The 17,730-nt window shown below is 39.8% G+C and overlaps 1 long non-coding RNA gene across 1 annotated transcript; it reads left to right on the top strand.

The window, feature by feature from the left end:
* Positions 1 to 15,295: 15,295 nt before the first annotated feature.
* On the top strand, positions 15,296 to 17,497 carry LOC141359464 (uncharacterized). The gene is made up of 2 exons (XR_012365918.1): positions 15,296 to 15,570; positions 15,781 to 17,497. It is a non-coding gene; the product is annotated as an uncharacterized lncRNA (long non-coding RNA).
* The last annotated feature ends 233 nt before the right edge of the window (positions 17,498 to 17,730 follow it).

Here is a 17,730-nt window from a genome sequence, read left to right on the forward strand (position 1 = left end):
GCTGTCACTACAACAATGCTACTGACAAGCAACCAAATCTTTACATTTCCCTCTCAATCATAACACTATACTCATCTTGTTTTACTTTTCAGGCATCTGTCATAAATATAAATTTATTAGTTATGAACTTGTCTGTCAACATGATTTAACATTAGCAAAAAATTAAAACACTGCACAGTCCTCACTGTATGAATTAAATGTGTAGCTGCATAATGTATTCAGTTAACAGTAGTCAGGAATGTTCATTTTTTTGTGTGTAATGAACATTTCTGATACAGAAAGCAGCAGGCTACAGTCGCTTTAAGACCCAAGACAGAATGCACTGTGTCAATATACTGATAAACATCTAGCTGTTTATGTTCGGTTAAACTAGAAAGAAAACTTAGTTTAGTGATCACGCATGTGTTGCTCACTGTGTACGTGCTTTGTGAGCCCTCATGTCTGAGGAACATACAAGCTATATACGCTGGTAAACAGGTGTCAAAAGTCACGCTGGAAACGCACAGTCGGGCCGGAAACGCACAGTCGCGCCCTCATTCAGTACAGTATATTCACTGCAGCGGTGGATCCGCTACTTTTTTAAATTTGAGAATGTCCTGTAAATATACTTTAAAAGCGGTGCTGACACGTGTGCATGCAAGACGGACATGTGAAGAAAGTATAATGTACCTTTTCTGTCTGCTATGTTCCGGGCTTTAATGCAACCTGCTTGCGCTCTAATAAGGCGCTTTTCAGTGTTTGAAATCCATGACGAGAAATGGACGCAAGTCCAACATTACAAAAAAGTACTGACGGCCACGTGCACATGCATATGAAAAGTTATATGCGTATATTTCATTGCACTAAAGAGGTTGTTAGGTTTAAAACCAGTGAGCGTGTTGTTCCCGCTCCCCGGAACACAGGAAATTTTAGCGCGCCTGGGCTTTAATGACGTGCACAGATTAATGGCATCAGTTTTAAGAAGGTTGCATTCATGACAGTTTTGCCCTTGTTTCTTCTTTACCACCAAGTGACTTGTCATAGAGGAGTAAAAAAAAAATTAACAAATAAATAAATGAGTAAACTACTTAGCAAGAGTAAACTTTTCTTAGCAATAATGCCATTCTCTAAACTTGACTATGGTTTTGACTGGCTGAGCAGTTTGTTTGACCTCCTTCATCATCTACTTTCTACTTCTTTTTCCCTGCTCTGCACAAAAAATCTGATGTCCATCTACACGAGCCAGTAACAATTAAGTCAGAAAAAGATTGATATTATTTAGAAACTGATCTTTGAATGGCATAGTGATGATCACGTCTGATTGGAGCTTGACCAGACACATTTAACTGCACATGCGTGTCACTTGAATGTTAATATTTGCAAGCCTTTGAAACATGTGAAAATGATAAACTTTCTTAAATATGCATATTGATCTGCACGTGGGACGTGATCCATACTGCGATCCATCACAGCACTATTACAAAAGCCCACGAATACACCGAAGTTTAAGTATTCATCATCTTTCTCTAAATTATTGGTAAATGTGTTTGCCAAATAGCCTTGAGGGGGGTTTAGGAGTTCTCCCCGAAGAAAATATTTCAGTTTAAAAAAAAATTATAAAAAAAAAAATAATAAAAAAAAATCACAGAATTTTGAAAACTGATGCCGTCACGTACTTAGCATATGTGTGACGTCACAAGTGTTTGCGGTTGGTGTAGTGTTATAGGGACATTCCTCCTATTTTGAAAATATGCTCAGTTTCCCAAGAGTTAAACATTTGATTCTTACCGTTTTGGAATCTATTCAGCTGATCTCTGGGTCTGGCGCTAGCAGTTTTAGCATTGCTTAGCACAATCCATTGAATCTGATTAGCCCATTAGCCCTCAAAAATAATCAAAGGAGTTTGGATGTTTTTCCTATTTAAAACTTGTAAGACTGACGGAAAATTAAAAGTTGCGATTTTCTAGGCAGATATGGCTAGGAACTATACTCTCATTCTGGAATAATAATCAAGGACTTTGCTGCCGTAACATGACTGCTGGAGGCATAGTGATATTACATACTGCCCGAAAATAGTCCCCTGCTACTGAGAATAACCAGGGGGACTATTTTCGGGCAGTGTGTAAAATCACTACGCCTGCTGCAGCCATGTTACATCAGCAAAGTCCTTGATTATTACGCCAGTTTGAGAGTATATATTACAATTATAATACTACAAAAACATATAGAAAATGTATAAAATATAACAATGTATGGGAAACACTGGATGATGAATCAAATTAAAATTAAGGTCCCACATGACATTTAAAGGCGGAGTCCATGATGTTTGAAAGCCAATGTTGATATTTGAAATCACCTAAACAAACACGCCCCTACCCCAATAGAATCTGGACCTTCTGTTGATAGACCCGCCCCACACATACGCAAACCGGCATTTGATTTGATTTGATTGGCTATAAGTGTGTTTTGGTAGTCGGCCCGTCTCCTTTTCCAACGGGTTTTTCAAACATCGTGGAGTCCGCCTTTAAGACATCCTTAACGGAAATTCCAGATCTTAAGACATTTTTAGACCTTAAGAATTGAACATTTTATTTAAGACGTTTCAAAACTTTTTAAGGACCTGCAGGGACCCTGGCCCAATACTTTGATTTATTGAACATTTATATTAATTTTATAAATACAACCACCCCAAACTCTCTTTGCCTTCTCTTTTGGCACATTTCCATTGCAAAGTACCCCACTGTTTGGGTCGGCTTACTTTTGGGGGGTTTCCACTGGTTAAAGTACGTAGGTTCCAAGCGAGCTGAGCGGATACTAAAGCATGATGTGAAAACACTGTAGACCCACTGAATGGTCTGAGAGAATCGTCACTACCAGTGTCATCACTATAATGAAAGAAAGCTTAAGTATAATGAAAGCTTTACCTTCATGCTTGCCTGTTGTCATCTGTGGTTTGTTGCCAGTTCCCAAACTCCCATTTAGTGGTGAAAAAAATCCACAGGTTAAGAATAAGGAACACACCAGTGTTTTCCAGGCTTGCCACAAACCGCAAGCATGGAAAACATGGTGTGGTGTTCCTTATTCTTAACCTGTGGCCACCCTTTCAGTAGTCGCTGACAGCAGCCAGCCAACCACGGCAAAATACAAAACTTCCTTGGCAGTGATCATGAAGTGAAGTTATGCTTCAGGAAGCCAGAAAAGAAAGAAGAGAAAGGAAGAAGAGGAGAAGAAAAAACAAGATAGTGGTAAGTGATAAATTACACTGGATAAAATAGCTTTACTTGTCTTGCCTGACGACAAATGCTGCTTGTAACGAACAGTTAGTGCAACTTTTTTTTCGAACAAACGGAATATGGTTGCATACTGTAATGTGGTTTTTAACGGGAAAAAAAGACGCAGATCAGGAAAAGGTGAAGCACTGCTACTTGGGCGGAGTGATTTGCTCGCAGCACCCGTGAAGCCCCCTGGTGAGGAGCAGAGAGTGCGGTAGTTGTGCGAATCACTCCACCCAAGTAGCAGTGTTTCGTCTTCTGAGAATATAGTTTCCAGTATGTAAAAGATAGCTGTGTCTCATATGACCTTGCTATTTGTACACGGTGTGACTGTACAAATCACAACACATACATAAGAAAATGTTCGCGTTATTTTGTCACTTATTGGGAGCAGTATGCTAGCTGAAGCTATTTACTTCCAGTCTATGTGCTAAGCTAAGCTATCGGGGGCTGCGTCAGACAAAGTTACAGCACACACGGAGATGAGAAAGGTACACTGAAAAAAACAACTTGTAGAATTTACTTAAAAAATCCTCGTAACAATTTGCACGAACTTTTTTAAGTAAAATGTACTGCTTTTTTATAAGTAAAACTTACCTACTAAAATCAAATAAAATTTACTTAAAATTGCATGATAAAACATATGTTAAATAATTAATTAAATGTTACTTAATTATTTTATGTAGAAGTTAGATTTATTTTAATCGTTTAGGTAAAGTCTATTAGGTTTTTTTTTTTAAATTTAAGCACTGCTGTCCTAATGATATTAAATAAATCGTATTTTCTGTTTGTTATTTTCTTTAACATATTCCTATGGACCTAGTTATTTTTAGTGTTATAAATGGCATTATAACACAAAATTCGTGACTGACAACAAGTCAGTCATTGAATAAACTTTGTTTCTGACATGCATTATCAGCACTGTGGAGAGAATTACAATAGAATGTTTTGAACAGGGTTCATGTAAAGAAACACTGATCACATGAACAGTGACTTCACAAAATTATTATTTACAACAAAACACATTTGTGTCTCAACTCTTGGTCTCTTTTGGGATATCTGATCATCTAGCCATACTATTTAATCTGGAGCTACCTGATATTTCTGCTTCCACATCCCGTATTATCAGCTACCGCAAATGGAAATCTATCACGCCTAGTGACTTCTCTGACTTTATTGACTCTGCTACAAGCTGCATTTTACCACCTGCTACATTGGATGACAAAGTTAACGGCCTAAACAAAATTCTCTTGTCCGGACTTGATACTTTGTCTACTTTTAAGACACGAACTGTTTCTTTTAAACAATCTGCCCCCTGGTATACTGATGATCTTCGTGCTATGAAAACCCAGTGTCGCAAAATGGAGCGCATGTGGCGCTTCACGGGTTTAACTGTGTATCATCAGGCCTGGAAAGATAGTTTGTGTGATTATAGGTCTGAAATTGCATCAACAAGATCTGCTCATTTCTCTCAGATTATTGCATGTAATCAAGATAATCCAAAAAAACTGTTTCATACAATCAACACACTTTTAAACAGAAATAACATGTCTAATGTTTCTTCTTCTGTTCATTTATGTAACAGGTTTCTTGTGTACTTTAGCAAAAAGATTGAGGTGGTTAGAGATCAGATTGCTATGTCACATGTATCTGTTAATTCTATAGTACATAACACAGAATTCTCTGGTGTTACTCTCTCAAAATTCTCCACATTAGATTCTCAATCTCTGTGTAACGTGGTTTTAAAAATGAGAGCTACCACCTCGGTAGTTGATCCCATACCTGCTAAATTGTTTCAGTCATGTTTTTCCTCCTTGTGTCCTGTTACTTTGAATATTATAAATGATTCCTTGATTTGTGGTATGGTGCCATCTGCACTTAAAATTGCTGCTGTAACCCCTGTTCCAAAATCAAATAGCTTTGACCTTGAGAATTTAAATAATTTCCGCCCAATTTCAAATCTCCCCTTCGTTGCTAAAATATTGGAACGTATTGTTGCTTCACAATTACTCTCCCATCTCTCTGCAAATGATCTTTTTGAGCCTCTTCAATCTGGCTTCCGAAAAATGCATAGCACTGAGACTGCATTAGTTAAAGTCACAAATGACTTATTGATGGCCTCTGATTCAGGATGCTTATCAATACTGATTTTGCTTGATCTCAGTGCTGCATTTGACACTATAGATCATTGTACCTTACTTACCCGCTTGGAGTCTGTCTTTGGTGTATCAGACACTGCTTTAAGCTGGTTTATGTCCTATTTTACAGATCGCAAACAATTTGTTGTGTTGGGTGGCTGTAGGTCTGAGGTTGGTGTGATAAAATATGGTGTTCCTCAGGGTTCAATTTTAGGCCCTCTACTTTTTAGTCTCTATATTTTCCCTCTTGGCCAACTTTTGAGGTCTCTTGGTCTTGACTTTCATTTTTATGCTGATGACACTCAGATATACATACACTCAAAGCCTGATGTTAATGCTGCTCTTTCATGTCTTTCTGACTGTATCACAGAAATCAAAAAATGGATGTCTGATAATTTTCTATGTCTAAACAGTAATAAGACTGAAGTGATGCTTATTGGTTCGCCCCACCAGTTACGCAGAGTGAAACCTGTAGCTTTTCATGTGGATGACTCCGTCATTCAGTTCCAAGCAAACTAAAAAACTTGGGAGTAATTTTTGATCCTAATTTAACATTTGATCTTCACGTACAGAATACTGTTAAAGTTTCATTCTTTCATCTTAAAAATATATCCAGATTACGTCCCATGCTGAGTTTTCCGGTGGCTGAAAAATTAGTTAATACCCTGGTGTTCTCTAGACTTGATTATTGTAATGCATTGCTAGCAGGAGCTTCAAAATCTACATTGAATAAACTACAGTGGGTTCAAAACTCTGCAGCGCGTATTCTGACGAGGACAAGGCAAAGAGATCATATAACACCCATTTTAGAGACCCTGCATTGGCTCCCTGTCAAATTCCGTGTTGATTTTAAAATTCTGATGTTGACTTACAAGGCACTAAATGGCCTTACTCCTCAATATTTCTCTGAGCTTTTAAAACACTACATCCCGGCACGTGATCTTCGCTCGGCTGATGCTGGTCTTTTAATTGTTCCGGTTACACGCTTAAGAAGTTATGCCCCAAAGTTATGGAACTCTTTGCCTTCTGAGATCAGAAATGCAGCTTCCCTGAAAAGGTTTAAAACATCACTTAAAACTCATTATTTTAAGGAAGCATTTGGTTGATATAGGGGGTTTTCACACCTGCCTTGTTTAGTTCGATTGAATCGTACCAGAGTTCGATTGCTCAGTTGGTGCAGTTCGTTTGGGCAGGTGAGAATGCAGCAATCGAACTCTGGTGCGCACCAAAAGCGGACCAAACAAGCGGACCGAAACCAGCTTGCAGAGGTGGTCTCGGTACGCTTTCAAACAAACTCTAGAGCGGTTCGTTTGTGGTGAGAACACGATCCGAGATCGAACCGACCTAACTGCAAAAGTACTGCGCATTTTGAACTAAACCAGCTGCCGTAGTCAACTGCGCAGTGCATTATCAGATGAGGAAGTGTTTGTTGACCGTTCCTATGAGCAATATTAGCACAATGACAAATCGCGGACATACCTGGAGTTGCGAGGAGGTGCAGGCGGAGCCTCGAAAATTTTTTGTCTTCGCCGTTTGTAGTGCATTAAACCGTTGTTTTCAAGCCACATCCGCGATTCATTCTGAAAATGAACAGTTTGTCTAGAGTGCTGTATACAAACTATGTATAACAAACACGGAGACATAATTCCAGCGCGCAGCCGTCTATCCATGGTGTCTGCTGTATAATCCTTCTTTTGTTTACTTCCGGGGGTTCCGTTGGAATTTGCCGCACGTGGATTCTGACCAATCGTGAAGCCGTTTAGGAAATACGTTCAAATACATGTGGCCAATGAGTGATGTTGATCTTATCACATGACAGAATTTTGGTTCGTTTCAATTGGTGCAGATAAGAGCAATCAGTGTGGTGTGAAATGGAACCAACTCGGCTACAACAGTTACAATCTATCATATTTTGCTTTGGTCTGGACCAAATGAACCGCATTACAGATGTGAAAACGCCCATAGTGTTTCTTCTTGTTTTTTATGATTGTATCTTAAATGTTTATTTTATGGCTTCTAATGGTTACTTTTAATTGTTTTATTATTTTACTTTTATTTATTCTTCCTTTTAATTCTTTACTTCCATTGTTTTATTATTATGTGTTTTTTTATTTTTTATCACCATGTCTATTTTATATATCTAACTTTTTTACTTATGTTAAGCGCTTTAAGAAATGAGTTTTAAAGGCGCTATACAAAATAAAGATATTATTATTATTATAAAACAACATCAATAATATAAGAGCTTAAACATTTATGACATTTTGCTAACAAATATTAAAGTAGTTAAAGTTCTTATCAGTTCTTATTCTGTGATAAAGCTTAAAAAATAAAAATATTCAGGCGCAAAGAATTGTGGGTATTCCTTACAACATGTGCGAATAAATGTAAGTAAATTTTACTTTTTAAAAAATTTTTAGTTTAATGGATTTAATATTTTTAAGTAAAATGAACTAAGATTTTTTACTTGAATCTGCTAAAGTTTTTGATTAAAATTTACTTAATTATTTTAGGACTATGTGCAGTGACTATAAAACAGTTAAATAATACAAGAAAATATCTAATAAGACTTACTATTCCCACACAGTTCATTTTTTACATGAATTAATTGTTATTTATCATCATTTTACTTAGGAAAATCTAGTTCTCAATAAATGTTAATATTATTATGTAGAAATTATGAGAGTTAATCTAATAAATATTACTACACCAAAAAGTTCGTTTTTTCAGTTTATGTATGGACTTATCTTACTCTGGGGGATACGGTGAATAAGCTAAATTCCCAAAATCTGGGTGTGTTCCTTTAACCAGAAAAAGGCATAGGAACATGATTTTCATAGCTTATCTTAATGTGGTAGTGTCGGGATATACGGTAGTGACAGTTTACGCAAATATGGCATTATTTTTTATATTTACCAAAGGATCTTCTGTGTGGCAATTTTTACACTGTTACAGTATCAGGACAACACATGTTTTACTGGTACTGCTTATAAACTATTTAGCAATGTATTATAGACATCTGTTGCAACTTTATAATAACCACCCAGATAATGTTTATAGACAGTTCAAAAATTGAAGGATTTTGTGTACATTTCCTTTCAGTGTAATCAATGTCTGATGTGTTACTTTGCAACTGTGCCCTGATTTTATCAACTTTATTACTGTTTACGCAAATGGTCCATACAATTAGCCCCTCAGGTCACTAATGGCGCTTTTCCATTGCATAGTACCCCACGGTTTAGTTTAGTTTGGGTCAGGTCAGCTCACCTCACTTTGGCTTGGTTAGCTTTTCCATTGAGTTTAGTATCACTTTGAAGTGGGAGGGATTATTTGTTATATTTGCGCTGCCTACTGCTGTGACATCATACAAGTGAGAGCGTTGTTGTACATTCCCATACATTCATTTATTTCTCAGTCCGCCACAAAATTAAAATTGGCCACCACAAATAGATGATTGCACATCGCGTTTATAACTACCTCTGTCTCACATAACAGTTTCTGTTCAAACACCCGTGGTGTCAGTCGGCGGCACTCTGCTGAGCCTCATTCAAGTTGCATTTAAGCATATATAATGCGGATGTGCACATCCCGAATGTGCCGCCACAAACTGCAAGTTTGGAAAAAACTGTTAGGGTGTCCCGGATTCTCAACCTGTGAATGTGTTTCATTGCTAAAAGGGTGTTTGGAAACTTATAGCAGAACACGGATAACAACATGTTTGCTCAAGACAGCGCAAGCTAGCAGTAAGCTAAAGCGCATTATAGCAATGACGCTTCTCTCAGACCAATCAGTGACCTACAGTGTTTTCGCGTCACGTTTGGTGTCAGCTCGGGTCGCTTGGAACCCCAACCAAAGTTGTACGAAAAAAGTATCGGGTACTACGTACTGCACCTAATGGAAAAGCTCCCAAAAGTAAGCTGACCCGACCCAAACTAAACCAAACCGTGGGGTACCATGCAATGGAAAAGCGTCATAAAAGGTCACATTCTCGTAGGTTCTCTTTGGGTGTGATTGTTACCTCAGAGATCAAAGTCTCCATGGGGTGCCATTGTATTGTTTGTGTAAGATGTATAAAGGTCTGCTCACACAGGCAGAACTTTGTAGTGATGTTAGATTCTTGAACTAATCATTCTTTTGAGCCGGTTCTCAGGAAGTAATCGGTGGAGCCGGTTCACAAATCAAACTTTAGTTTTGGGCATAGGTTCCGGGTATAGCACGTCGGACTCAAAAAGAACCAAAGTTTATCAATGATTGCCGAGGCGAGGATTGCTGACGATTCTGACAGATGAGTTGCTGACACTGAGTGTGTATCACAGAGGATTTGAACGAGCCTAATGCACGAAGTTTCTTGTTTTATTAGTTTCTTGATATGCTTGTTTTATTAAAAAGCTTTATTTTTAGTACAATATATTTAGCATGCAAATCATATTTTAATTGTTTAAAGTGACACCATGTAATTTTTCAACCTTCATAATACATTTTCAAGACCCTTGTGATAGTACATCGACTTTAAATAGATTGAATGACATGTCTACCATAGCCTGACGGGGTCTGTATCTCTTTTACTCGTATTTTAAAACTTAGGGTTTCTGGTAGTAACCAGAGCACAAAAAAACTACAAAATTCGACTGCTTTACGGCATACGTCACTTCCTCCACACAATTTGTTTTTAACGTGAATTTTGCTGGAGGCTACTTAAGGAGTGTAGAGAGCAGTTTCTATTATGTGACTCTGTGGCACAGTCTTTAGTGTCACGGACCTATGACACGGGCGACCCGGGTTCGATTCCCCTTTAAGGCAATTTTTTATATAAACTGTTGATTCATACATAAATGCGATGTTCTTTATAAATTACGGCGATTATATTGCATATAGTTCCCTGTATTCAGATGCTGTGTTCACGTATTTACCTTTCTTTTACTGTGTCTATGATATTTAAATTACAATCCAGGATGCTATAGCACTCAAACTTGCTCACAGTGTAAAACCAAACCTTATTCATTCACCAATCAGATCCGAGCGTTTCTCTCTTCTCTCTTCCTCATTTGCTGCGTTCCGCTGTCACTCGCGTGACGTATTACAAAGCGGCATACCTAAACGCATCGGTTTACTTGGATTTGGAGCGATTTTCACACAAAAAAGAGGAATAACGAGCGCCATTGCGGAAAATCCTGGTGGCGAGGGAGAGAGAGAGGATGCAACAATATTTGTTTGGAAAAAGGCAAGGAAATACGTCTGGTCGTTTCTGAATTGGAAGGCTGCAGCCTCCGGAGGTCAAATATGCAGGCTGCACACGTCATCAAGCCTGGGTTATTAAGGTAAACTGAGCATTACATTCGCAAGTCATAAGCATACTGCAACAATTTACGATTAACTAAGTATAATAGTCAACTTTGTAATTGTTAATATTGTGAAATAAGAAAGTCTTGATGACGTATACAGCTTAGAAATACGACATCCGGAGGCGGCAACCTTCAGATTGAGAAATGGCTTCTGCCACGACGAGTTCCTCATCAGAAAGTTGTAACATGACTGCGTTTCTCCCTGTTGTCTCAAAATGTTGATCGTTTAGCATTTTAAATGTTTAGTTTTTAGTTTAGTTTTAAGGTTGGCCAGTTCCTTTCCTTTGCGACAGTGCTGCGGCGCTTGTGGGCTCTAGGGGCGCTAGAAGTGAAAAAAACGTGTCTAGCACCCCCTAGTGGCCAAAAAGTTTCATGGTGTCCCTTTAAGGAAAACCAATTTTACCAAGTTTAAAAGACAAGTTTATTTATTCTTTATACTTAGGATATCATCAGTTTTTTAGGAATCTTATAGTTTGTAGTTTAGTCAAAACTGGTCAGTTGTATCTGGCATTTACGATCCGTGATTGATACTGTGACCACAAACATTACTAATGTGTGAATGAAAGGCAAAAAATCAGCTATGCCTTCACAAAAACAACTTTTCATTTGAATGTTTTAATGTGTTGACAAAAACGACTTGTGAATGTTTCATTGATACAAGAAAATAAATGCATAGTGATGTCATTTCTTGATGACGTCAGGAATTGGTGAATCGGCTTTTTGAACCTGTTCAATGAGCCGAACTGTCCAAAAAGAGCCGGTTCGCGGAAATGAATTGGACTTTGCATCACTAGAACTTTGGGTTAAGAATGTAGAAGGTAGACATGACAACATAGCTCCTGAAGAACTATGCTACATAAGAATCTTTATTAAATATCTTTTCCCCATAAGCACTTGGTTCTGCTTCCTTATTTTACGTATTAGATGCTTAATGCGTTAGCGAGCCACAAAAGACTGAGCAGCCAAATTCAAGAAAATCTAACAAAACCAACTAATAACCCTTAACTCTTTCACCGCCAGCATTTTTTTAAAAAGTTGCCAGCCAGCGCCAGCGTTTTTCATGATTTTCACTAGGGATCGACCGATATGGATTTTTTTGTGCCGATGCCGATCTTTTTTCATCAGCCTTAGCCGATGACCGATACAGGCTGCCGATTTTCTTTAGCCGATATTTGGAGCCGATACTGCTTTTTCTCATTCAGTTTATATCATGAAAATGACACAATGATAAAACCAAATGTTACAGCTCTTAATTTAAAAAAGGAACATTTATTGAACTATATTTAACAAATAGTAAAAACAGGTGAGGTAGAACAAGTAAAAAAATTCAGTGCTGCTTAAAATACATAAATAAAATAATAATTACACCATTGCACACAGTAGCAGCAACCAAGCAGCATAACAAGGCGAACACTTTACTTTATCCATGAAAGTAACCAACTATTAACAACCTATTTAATGCTTAGGTCTAAGTTTTAGTGCACTTAACTTAATCTCTTGTAGAGCAAAAGTCTTTAATAAGAAGACAAGGAAAATGTAAACAGCAATACTGATCAAAAAACAACTTAAAAAGAATTCTGATTAACATGCCAATTGCCCCACTTCTGTACCTCACACACCCTCTTGCCCTATAATAAATGCGAGGGATAGTTAGTTTGCCTCAGCTCGCTTAAAACGCATAAAACTGAACAAATACATGAGGATTTGTGTACGGACTTCGGTCAGATAGTAGAGCGCGTGCACGTGGGACATGGATGAGAGAGTGCATGTATCTTTGCGCTCCCAGTGAACAGAAATGTTGACAAAACTTACAAATAAACACTTCTCCGGTCACATAAAAGTCATGTGGGAACTGTTTGGAACTAAGTGCTTTGAGTCGAATTTCTTATTTTTTTTCGCTGACGAAAATTCCGCGAAACTCCGTGTTAACAACCATAAACGTATGCAACCATGAACTGCGCTCTCCACAATGACGAGAAACTATCAGCAATGGATATTAATTTTTAGCCTTTTACTACTACATATATTTATGGAGATGAAAATTAAAAACCCAGCATGTCCAGCTATGATCAGCTGTTCGGCTGATGACCTGCGTTCGCTTGCGGCATTATGAGCAGGCGTCGCGTCCAAACGTCAGACTGGTGGTCGCGGAATAAAACTCCTATAAATACCACGAAATCACGGAACAACGTCAGCATTATTTAATCCTATGACCAGTGTTCGTAACAGCTGCCGTATGCATACGGTTAGCCTAAAGGCTATTTGAAGCTCCCTAAATACAATGGCAAGCAGTTTTATAGGCATTCGCGTTTTCCATTATGACCACCAAACTTTCTTAGCTATGATTGCATGCACATATAGAGCAACGTGCTTACACTTTCAAAGTATATGGCAATATTTCAGTCAAACAGTTAAAAGATGCTTTGAAGTTTAAAACTTACCAGAGCAGGCTTGGAGCGCTCCGCTCTGCTAGTGGGGGGAGGGGCAATGCACGGGCTGCAGGCAGCCTCCAGGAACACAGAGCTGCCTGTGGGCGCCTGTCTGTAATTAATGCCGGGGAAAAGCTATCGACGAACGCAAGCCGCGAATCGGCCGATGCCGATACACATAAAACCTGCTAAAATCGGCCCGATGTATCGGCCGGCCGATATATCGGTCGATCACTAATTTTCACCAAAGTTTAATGCCTTCCAGAAAATGTTCTTCTTCAGATATATAAACATACAATATACCAAATGAAAGAACAGACCCTCTGCACTGTAAAAAGATTCCGCAGAAACCACAGCATCACTGGCAGCTGGATGCCAGCAACTCACCGCAAATTCAATTTTATGTCACTTACTGGCAACAGTTTGTTCAAAGTTAAATGAACATTAAACATGAACAAGTCTTTGTCTTACAGAATAAAAATATAAAACAACAGCCTCATGCAAAGCACTCTGGGAACCAAAAATCCTCATCAACCGTTTTCTGTTTTTTCCTTCAGATTTTGTTTCCCAGAATGCTTTGCCTGAGGCCGTTATTCTACCTTTATTCTATAAAGATAAAGACTTGCTAATGTTTAATTTTCATCCAACTTTGAACAAACTGTGGCAGGCAATTAACATAAATCTACAGTAAGTTACTGGCAACCAGCTGCCAGTAATACTGTAATTTCTACGGAATCTTTTTACAGTGTGCTTTCAAAAAAAAAAAAACCGTTTCATCCTACCTTGAGTAGTTCTTTTGTAATCAGCTTTTGAATATGGGTAGGTTTCTGCAAAAACACCACATTTTGAGCAAAAAGCAGAGATAATTCCATTTTTGTGACGAACTTTTCATAGAGTTCCCATTCAGAGCGATCTTTAAAACAGACACGGACATGCAGCAGCTTGTCAGAGGGCAATACTTCCAGGTTGTATAAGTTGCGGAAGTTTATTCAGATAAAAGCGGTATTGCAGAAAGATGGAAAATCTCGTCAATGGCGGGGAAAGAGTTAACAAAGTGTTAGAAATATCTGGTCCGTCTATCTATGTAATGTTTATAGATGTTTTAAGGTGCTTTATAGTGTATAGGTGCTTTGGTTTCAGCGATACCTTTGCTCACGTGTAATCTTATGCCCGGACTCGTCAAAAGTGTAATGTATTGTCAAAGCCCGCGGAATTTGAGCAATGTTTCCATTCACAGGTTTTATTTCTTCATATTATGATCATTGCTGCTGTGTGCAATTACACAGTAAAATTATATGATGTTAACTGTTTGTCGCATACAGTCTCATCAAGTGATTGATATACAATTAAACAGCTCTACTGTAGCTGTGATGAACGTGAGCGAACGCTCAGAATCTACAGTTATGCAGGGCTTAGTGGAGCTTCGACATTCATTATAAAACATTCATTATAAATGCGGTGATGAACCACGGATTATATACTTACCGACCCGTGGGAGGTGAACGAAACTTTGAATTTTCCCGAGAATCGTCCCACCCCAACATGTTATGTATTATTATGTCAAGAAAGATGCAAGTTACAGGACAGTTTTTATATATCCTACATTGTTACATTTAGAATGTAATGTTTTAGTTTATTGTATTGTTTATAAACATTTGTCACCCTTTAGTGTCTGTGGCTGTGTTATTTTTCCTTTAATTAGGTGATCCTGCGTCTCCTCCACATGTGCCTTTAAAAAAACCAAAGACTGGCGAGGAAACGGGGGAGCACTTGGTGTCGGCGTCTGTCAGACGAAAGCTTGCGGTGCTGCGGCTGTGTGTGTATCGCTTCCCAGCTTTCGCTTTACATTACCTTAAATAAATACCCCTAATTTACTGAGCCCTCGTGTTCCCTTATTGTGTTGTGGTTGTGACCGTAACATAATTTGGGGGCTCGTCCACACATTTATAAACTTTTGTAAGGAGGGATGAAAGCAAAGAGAGTGCTGCCGCCCCGTTTTTTCTATACCGTTTCGTCTTTGTTAAATACTCTGAGTAAGACTTTGCGTTGATGTCACACGGTGACGATCTTTCCAGGGGCAGAACCAAAATTTGGAGAGTTTTGGTTCCGCCCGGAAGTGCTTCCGTCTAGAACTTCCGGTGAAGGCCGCGAGAAGAAAATCAGCTGATTCAATGCAGGTGCAGCTGATTTACGCTAGCGGTTGGTGATTGGAAGAAACAACAAGCAAGGGAGTATAAAGAGACCATCCAAAAACACAGTTTGGAGTTTGTTGCTGAAGTCATTGTTGACGCTGTGTTGCGTTGTTGTTCTCGCTCGTACATTTTCCAGGCTGGGCTGGCGTGGCTGTGTGGACGAAGGAAAGCATAGTTGCTGTGATCTGAAACAGAACAGGAAGTGGAACGGAGTCAGTGTGAGTGGTCACTGATCTCAAGAAACTGAAAGTTATTATCATCATTGTGTAAAGTATCGTCATAGGGGTGCTACACCTTACCGTGTGAAGCTAGGAATACTGACCTGTGTGTGTGTGCTGAAGAGGAAAGCAACGGAGCAGATTTCACGGTGGTTGTGAGTACAATAATTGTGGTTTTGAGACATTGTGTGTTAACCCGTTGTGTGACAGACCACTCTAGAAAAGGGAGGACGGCCCTACCACGGAGCAGTGTGGTGGGAGCGCCGGAAGAGGACGAGCTAGTGGCTGCTATAGCTCCACGAACGTAGGCTGAGCCGTGCTAAACAACGCCAATTGAGGAGAAGGAGGAGAAGACAGGGTCTCTAAGTGTTCACTTGAGTGCGGTGGGTGAGTCTGTATTGCTGTGGAAAAATTCACTTTTGAAGTGGTGCAGTGTCTTTGCTGTGCATGTGTGTATTGTCAGCTAAACCCCCGCCTCCTTCCCCTTTACCATGGAAATACGGGAAGGCTGCCGGCCTCGGTTGCTGAATATTGCTGGTATACGCTGTAGGCAAGCCCCGAGTGGAAATATTACAGTGGTGGAAATCGGCAGACTTCTGGTGGATCTGGGTTGTTCGGTGGAGTGGTGGTGAAGCGTTTTGACCGCAGGGGACTGTGTGAGTACATTTGAGGATGCATGTTGCTTGTGTATGTCTGTCCATAACAGCTACTGTTGCGGAGTGAGGCGGAGCTAGAACTCACCTGTCCCGTAGCCTCTTCGAAAGGGCGCCCCTGTCCAGTGCTCGATAGTTGAAGAAGTGGAGAGGAGAGGGCAGCGCTCGGCTCGGTGCGACAGCGTGTATTGTGCCCCCGCCGTAGCAGCAGGCCGCTGGGAGGATTAATTCCCTGACACCATCATCGTCACCTCGCTTCGAGGCTTCAGGCGAGCTGTGAAAACAACGGTCACTGTAAGTCCACCATTTTCCATCAACCCAAAACGAAACATATGCATAAACCGATTGTCGATTTGCCACGTGTGTAGAGTGAGAGAAAGAGAGTGAAACCTACCTGTACCATACTTACTGTATGTTGTATCCTGCTGGAGAGGTGAGAGAAAACCCCCAGTTGTGTATCTAACCGATCTGTGTGTCCCAGCCAGCAGCCTGTGTAGAGTGAGAGAAAGAGAGTGAAACCTACCTGTACCATACTTACTGTATGTTGTATCCTGCTGGAGAGGTGAGAGAAAACCCCCAGTTGTGTATCTAACCGATCTGTGTGTCCCAGCCAGCAGCCTGTGTAGAGTGAGAGAAAGAGAGTGAAACCTACCTGTACCATACTTACTGTATGTTGTATCCTGCTGGAGAGGTGAGAGAAAACCCCCAGTTGTGTATCTAACTGATCTGTGTGTCCCGGCCAGCAGCCTGTGCAGAGTGAGAGAAAGAAAGTGAAACCTACCCGTACCATACTTACTGTATGTTGTACTCTGTTGGAGAGGTGAGAAAAAACCCCCAGTTGTGTATCTAACCGATCTTTGTGTCCCAGCCAGTGATCTGTGAAGAGAAAGGAGAGGGAGATACTCGTGATTAGAGGAATACCAACGTAGGCTGGCCACCACATCACGTACTGGAGAGCCACAGTATCAAGTAGAGAAGGGTACGTCTACGGAGTGAAAGTTCATTGACCCGGCACTTATCTTGCTATTTCCATTTTGCCTCCAGGAGGAAGAGGAGGGCGCCACGGGATCACGAAACCAGGCGGAGGAGCCTGAGTTGCACCCCCTTTATAGTGCTTGGACCTCGGACACTTGGTCCCATCCCCCCCCCTTACTCTTCCGACCATGGCCCACCTGGAGGGCAGAACAAAGACCCTTAGTTTTAAATCCCCTTTCCCTCCCCATTTCCCATATTCATTTTAATTAATTTAAATAAAGTTTATGTTTTTATACTCACATGCTCTTGTGTTGTCTGGTCATTGGGTTGGCTTTGGGGACCTCCTCGAGGTGGAAACTAAAAGGGGCGTGGCTTTATTCTAGTAGCAGCCAGCCCCGACGTGTGACATTAAGATACCTTCTGCAGTCTCATGTAAGTGATTACCCTTTTTTTTTAGTCATCGGGTGAGTCTGTGGACCCACCATTTTTTTTATTTTGCCTTTTTAATTTTCTGGTGGTTATTCGGAGTGGG

Source organism: Misgurnus anguillicaudatus, chromosome 23 (genome assembly GCF_027580225.2).
Source record: "Misgurnus anguillicaudatus chromosome 23, ASM2758022v2, whole genome shotgun sequence".
Taxonomy (NCBI): Eukaryota; Metazoa; Chordata; class Actinopteri; order Cypriniformes; family Cobitidae; genus Misgurnus; species Misgurnus anguillicaudatus.